This window comes from Molossus molossus, unplaced genomic scaffold, assembly GCF_014108415.1.
Source record: "Molossus molossus isolate mMolMol1 unplaced genomic scaffold, mMolMol1.p scaffold_m16_p_15, whole genome shotgun sequence".
In the NCBI taxonomy this organism is placed as follows: Eukaryota; Metazoa; Chordata; class Mammalia; order Chiroptera; family Molossidae; genus Molossus; species Molossus molossus.
The window spans coordinates 32,889,938-32,896,850 of record NW_023425350.1 but is presented as its reverse complement, the minus strand read 5'-3'; the positions used below and the strand labels follow the sequence as shown (position 1 = coordinate 32,896,850).

At 43.9% G+C, this 6,913-nt stretch overlaps 1 non-coding gene across 1 annotated transcript; it reads right to left on the bottom strand.

Moving 5' to 3' along the window:
• Positions 1-4,514: 4,514 nt before the first annotated feature.
• On the bottom strand, positions 4,515-4,682 carry LOC118631300. Its single transcript, XR_004959786.1, has one exon. It is a non-coding gene; the product is annotated as a U1 spliceosomal RNA (small nuclear RNA).
• Between the last annotated feature and the right edge of the window lie 2,231 nt (positions 4,683-6,913).

The following is a 6,913-nucleotide window of genomic DNA, read 5'->3' as shown; positions in this document are numbered from 1 at the left end:
GCCTTCACTGTTCTGGGATCATCCTCACCTTGAAGCCACACAAAACTGGTTTCAATCCTGACATCCTCGACCTCACATATTCTGGCAACCTGGGTAAATTACTTGCACTGTGCCTTGGTTGCCAAATCTGATAAATGGGGATCAACTAATGCCTACCTCACAGGGTTGTTAACAGAAGGAAATGCTCAGTCTCTCTGACTCCAGCTTACTCAAGCCTGCATGGTTCCCAAGGCCTCCAGGCTAATAGCTCCTTCTTTAAACATGCTAATTATTAAAGGAATTCTACTTAGGACTTGAATTTTTACAACAACAGCACTTCCTTGACATAAAAGAAGTCTAAACTCTGTACTTTTTGTTTTGTTAATCTTCACCCTAGAATATTTTTTTCCATTGATTTTTAGAGAAAGTGGAAGGGAGGGAGGAAGGGGGAGAGAGACACACACATCGATTGGTTGCCCCCCACACGTGCCCCGACAGGGGCTGGGATAGAACCTGCAGTCCAGGTACATGCTGTTGACTGGCAATGAAACACAGGACCCTTGGGTGTGAAGGTCAATGCTTTAATTATTGAGCCATACTGGCCAGGGCACGTACTTTTTAAAAATGGATTTGAGCCCTGGCCATTTTGGCTCAGGGGTTAGAGCATCGGCCCGTGGTCCAGAGAGGCCTAGGTTTGGTTCCCCCTAAGGGCATGTACCTCGGTTGCAGTTTGTCCCCGGCCCCGGCCCCGGCTGGGGTTGTGTCGGAGGCAGCCACTCAATGTGTCTCTCTCACATCGATGCTTTTCTCTCTCTCTCCCTCCTGCTCTATCTGAAAATAAATGCAAAAAAACCCCACAAAAAACCAACAATGTCCTCGGGTGAGGATTAAAAAATATATAAAAATAAAAATGGATTTGAGAAAGAAAAGAAAAGAAAAAAAATAAAGATGGATTTGAAGACTAGGACTACCATCTTCTCCATTGGTGCCTTCTTGATCGACAAAGCTGTCCTTACTTCAAACTCTGACATTTTGAGTGTTGGCCTTCTGATGCTTGGGGCGCATGAACTTTGAACTGGTAAGAGGATTATTGAGAGGATGGAATGGAATTAGGTGGTTACCAGGTATATTATGTGTGCCCAGTGAATAGAAAGCCCTTCCCTCCCCACGCCGTTTCTGCCCCTGCAATGCTCTTGCCTCTTGCCTTCACCAGTCCAATCCAGAAAGCCTGTCAGCTCAGCTGAAGTTCCTGCCCTGCCAGGCCCCTCTGAACACACAGTCCCCTCTTATCAGGAGAGTTTCAGTTTCAAAAAACAGCCTCTTCAGGTCACAGACCCCAGGCTGTGGTTTGAGAGCTGCGGCACCAACAGCTGTGGCATGCTGTCCTTGTGACATATCTCAGGTTGTCATTTGCCATTTCACGATGAACCAAAGAATAAGAAACCAGACAAACCCCGCAGGAACTCACTTAGAACCCCAGAGTTGGTATAAAGATTATTTTAAGCTGATGACATTTGAGATTCAACAGAAGCAGATAGAAGCCTTCTCAAATCTTCTCTTATCTGATTAAAAGCAGAAACTTCTGAGAAGTGAAGACTGCCATAAATTCCTTCTTTGGGGTGGGTCTGCTCCCAGAAGAAAGACCAAGAGCAAATGTGCCGTAAATCCCCTCTCCAGGGATATTTTATGACTCTGAAGACAGAGAGACCAGATGCATCTGGGTAGTAAACATACATTGTCACAAACATTCTTATCTCCCTTTGTTCTCCCCAAACCCACTTGTCTTTCCTAAAGAAACCTATTTGTTTTTCCCATAGGAGCCTTTTCTCCTCCTCACTTTTCCCTATGAAGTTGGATACCCCTCAATTCTAACCACCCCTCTGAGTCATTCACTGAGCACTCCCATGGATGTGTGTGACACACCTCTAGACAAACTCTGTCTTTTCTCTTGCTAATTTGTCTTTTCTCAGTTTAATTTGCAGGCCGTATTCACTCCCTTTCTCTTTTTTTACTGTAATATTTTATCTAAAGTTACATAAAAATCAATCAATTGCTTTTATTATGTGACTGTGAAGTATCCACTCTACTGCATCCAAAAAAGAACCAAAAATTACTTTTATAACATTGAAATAAAGTCATTTGTAAAGACAATATCAATTGGGACTGTCTTGCACCATGACTAATCTATTATAAACAAAAGCCAATCTTAAAAACACAATTCCAGATTCAGTGGTTACACTGAGTATAGATAAGAAAGTACAGGCACTCATTGGCTATGCTATACCAAATGCATGAAAAGTAGTTAGTTTTATACTGTAGGCCAGTACACAAAACACAGAGTTTATTCTTATTTATTAATTATTGTATTATTTTCCATATGAACAACTGTAAACCTACTTTTGTCCCACACTGTATAAATAAATAAATCCTATCTCTTTTTTTTCTATATGTGTTCTTAGATTCCTTGTACAAATAACAGAACACTCCTTCCATTCACTTCCATAGAAAGAGATTGAAAAGATTTGATCACCTGGCCAGTGTGGCTCAGTGGTGGAGCATCATCTCATGCACCAAGAGGTCGCTGGTTCGATTCCTGGTCAGGGCACATGCCCAGGTTGTGGGCCCGATCCCCAGTGGGAGGCAGGCAGGAGGCGGCCAGTTGATATTCTCTCTCATCGATGTTTCTCTCTCTCTCTCTCTCAAAGCAATAAAGAAAAAAAAAAGATTTGATCATCAACTCCCAAATTGTATGCTTCTTTTTTTCTACTATCAATTTCCCAACATATGTAACATAAACAGGAAAATCTTTTCAGTAAATTAAGCACAATCTCTCTTGCATGCTATAAAATCCCATTGTACTAGCCCCTCTTGAATCAAGTCTGCCTTACCATCTTCAACAAGAATCATGAATGATTCTTTCTTTACATCTCCCCCACCCCTCAACTCCTAGCCTTTATCATCTGGGCCAACCCCCTCATTGTGTATAAGGAAAAACTGAAAAGTTAAGCTGCTAAACAAGGGAATGATGAAAAGTTTGAACTTTGGAACCCAGATTTATAACCATTGACCAGATGTGTGATCTCAGACAGGCTACTTAATCTGTCTGGGTTTGAAAGAGGCACATTTATGACATGGGGCAAATAACAGTACCCATCTCACTGGGTTGTTTTAAAAATTAAATGAGTTGCCCTGGCTGGTTTGGCTCAGCAGTTAGAGAATCAGCCTGCGGTCCAGAGAGACCCAGGTTCGGTTCCTGCTAAGGGCATGTACCTCTGTTGCAGTTTGTCCCCGGCCCTGGTTGGGTCGTTGAGAGTGGCAGCCACTCAATGTGTCCCTTTCACGTCGATGTTTCTCTCTCTCTGTCTTCCTCTCTCTCCCTCCCACTCTATCTGACCAAAAAAATGAAAAAATGTCCTCAGGTGAGGATTAAAAAAATAATAATAATAAAAAAATTAAACGAGTTAATATCCATAAAGCACTCAGAACTCTCCAGTAGAATAAGCACAATATAATATTTATTTATTTATTTTAAACAGGCACTTGCCTGAGGATGCTCAGTTAGCTAATGATACAAACTGAATGAACACACTTTCCTATCCCTGTGTTAAATAGTACTGCTTGCTCCAGATAAGGTTGCAAAAAGTAACTAAGCAGTTGACTTGTCATGATTACAGGTTGCCTTCCCTGGCCTGTGTGGCTCAGTTGGTTGGAGAGCTGTTCTGTGCACCGGAAGGTCACAGGTTTGATTCTAGTCAGGGCACACACCTAGGTTTGGGTTCCATCCCCAGTTGGGGTGAGTGGCATGTGTGGGAGGCAACCATCAATGTATCTCTCTCTCTCTCCTTTTTCCTCTCCAAAAGCAATTTAAAAAAGAAAAAAAATGTTACAGCTTGCTCATCAAGACTTTCAAGACCCTTGCATCCAGGACTCACTTATCATTAACTCAGAAATTCTACCCCACCCAACCAGTTTTCTCCCTTGCAAGACCCAACCTCAGGACAAGTCTTCAGAGCAAGTCTTTCTGCAGTTCTAGACCCATATGGCCAAGTACCTGGTTGTCTCACAAGCGTCTTGCACTTAATAGAGTCACATGTTGCTTAACAAGTGGGATATGTTCTAAGAAATGCATCATTCAGCGATTTCATCCTTGTGCAGACATCACAGAGTGCACTTACACAAATCTAGATGGGATAGCCTGCTACATACCTAGGCTATATGGTATAGCCTCTTGCTCCTAGGCTACAAGTCCATACAGCATGTTACTTTACAAAACAACACAGGATTAAATCTGCCACAAGAGAAAATGATGCATCAAGAGACAATATGGCTCAGTTGGTTAGAGTGTCTTCCAGTACACCAAGGTTGCAGGTTCAATCATACAAGAATCAACCATGAATGCATCAGTAAGTGGAATAACAAAGCAATGTCTCTCTCTCTTTCTCTCAAATCAATAAATAAAAATTGAAGGAAATAAAAAGAGATGATAAATGTGAGATATATGAGGATGCTGCCAGCATAACACAGCATATTGGTTTATGGGAAACATTTTTTTTTCTCTATTCCCCCACTACCACAAATTATGCAGTTGAGTTTCCCACATTTGGGGAAGTCGCAGGGGTCAGCACATCCTGAGTGCGATGGATAAGCCTCGCCCTGGGAAAACCACCTTCTTGATCATGGTGTCTCCCCTGCCAGGTAAGTATGACATTTTTTTAACAGGTAGAAAGAGTACTTGCTAAAATAACTATGAAAAGTATAGTATAGTACATACATAAACCAGTAACGTAGTCGTTCATTATCATTGTCAGTATTATGCACTGTACATAATGATACCCGCTACACTTTTATACAGCTGGAAGCCCAGCAGGTTTGTTTGCCCCAGCATCGCCATAAACACTTGATAGGAATTTTTCAACCCCCTTATTATCTTATGGGACCACTGTCACATGCGGTCCACTGTTGACCGAAATCTTGTTATGCTGTGCATGACTGTATATTCAAAGCTGGACTCTTGATCCCTCCTCCCAACCTGTCCTGTGCTTCTACTCTGTCTTTATATGTGGCACCTCTCTGATCACCCAGTTGCTCAAATCGGAAACTTTGTTACCTCCTCTTCCTTTACCCTCCACATTCAAAACCTTAGCAATTTCTGCCAGCTCCGCCTCCAAACACAGCACAAAACTGTCCCCTCTCTTCTCCATCACTCCTAGAATCCTCCTACTAAGTTATCTCCCTGCCTTTGCTCTCGTCTCCCTAACATTCATCTAGTCTCTAGGTAATAGCCAAAGTGACCTTTTCAAAAGCACAGTCAGATCATGCTGTCACTCCTACCCTCATTACAACTTTCCAGTGGATTCCTATCACACTTGGAATTCAATCCACATTTCCTCTCACTGGTCCTGCCACTTCTCCAACCTTATTTCCTGCCATCACTTTCCTGGCTCACGACACTCCAGCCATGCTCAGAGCCTTTTCCCCACTTCAGAGCCCAGAACAATGCCCGTGTATATTTGGCCCCTGTGGCAAGTTGATTGCATCAATGGCCCCCTTTCTTCCTGTAATTGTATAGGCCTCTTGCACTTTGTCTCTGGGATCAATGTGCGCCTTGTTTTGGCCAATGGGATGTTAGCAAACATGACTGCAAGCAGAGGTTTAGAAAGCACATGTGTACTCCCACGTGCCCTCCTCAAAAATTGGGCTTATTCTTTCTCGGGTCCTGCCATTGCCATGACAATATACCCCCGCTAAGCTGCTGAAGGGATGTGAGAGGAATGCAGAGAAGAGCTGAGTCAGCCTAGCCGAGGCCATCCACAGCCAGATGAGCAAGGGAGCCAGCCAGGAGCAGCAGAGCCATTTACCTGACCCACAGCTGACTTCAGACTCATAAGTAACCCACCTGAGACCAGAAAAACCAAAACGCCAACCTACAGACTCACAAATAACAATAACTAGTTATAACTTTAACTCACTATGCTTTTGTGTAATTTATTATATAGCATTACAGTGACAATAGATAACTGACAAAGCATTCAATGAATATTTGTTGGCTACATGAGTACCGGTGAATTTTAGACACCAGAGCAAGGCAGGAGATATGGGAGATTCCTCTGGTCTGAAGGGAACTTCTTTATTTTTATTTTTTATTTTTGGTACGTGCCCCCAGCGGGAACCGAACCCTGGACTCTCTGGTCCGCAGGCCGATGCTCCAACCGCTGAGCCAAACTGGCCAGGGCTGAAGGGAACTTCTTGACAGCACATCCCATGTTGGGGGCTTTCTGTGGGTTGCCAGCTCTCCTGCTTTTTTGGCTAAGAAGAAAGGCAGGGGTTAGTGGGAATGTTCCACAATGGAGATACCCAGGATGCTGGTAAGGCCTGTGGACTCTGCCTATATTAGTTTCCTGTTGTTACATAACAAACTACCACACACTGCCCTGGCCCGTTTGCTCAGTGGTTAGAGCATCGGCCTGAGGACTGAAGGGTTGCAGGTCTGATTCCCAGTCAAGGGCACGTACCTGGGTTCCAGGTTCCATCTCTGGCCATGGTTGGGGTTGTGCAGGAGGCAACCAGTCGATGTGTCTCTCTCACATAGATGTTTCTCTCCCTCTCCCCATTCCTTCCTCCCTTCCACTCTGTCTAAAAACCAATGGAAAAAATATCCTCAGGTGAGGAATAATTTAAAAAATATTGCCACAGCCCTGGCCAGTTTGGCTCAGCGGTTAGAGCGTCGGCCTGCGGTCCGGAGAGACCCGGGTTTGGTTCCCGCTAAGGGCACGTACCTCGGTTGCAGTTTGTCCTTGGCCCTGGTTGGTCGTGCGGGTGGCAGCCACTCGATGTGTTCCTTCACGTCGATGTTTCTCTCTCTCTCCCTTCCTCTCTCTCCCTCCCACTCTATCTGTACAAAAAATTGAAAAATATCCTCGGGTGAGGATAAAAA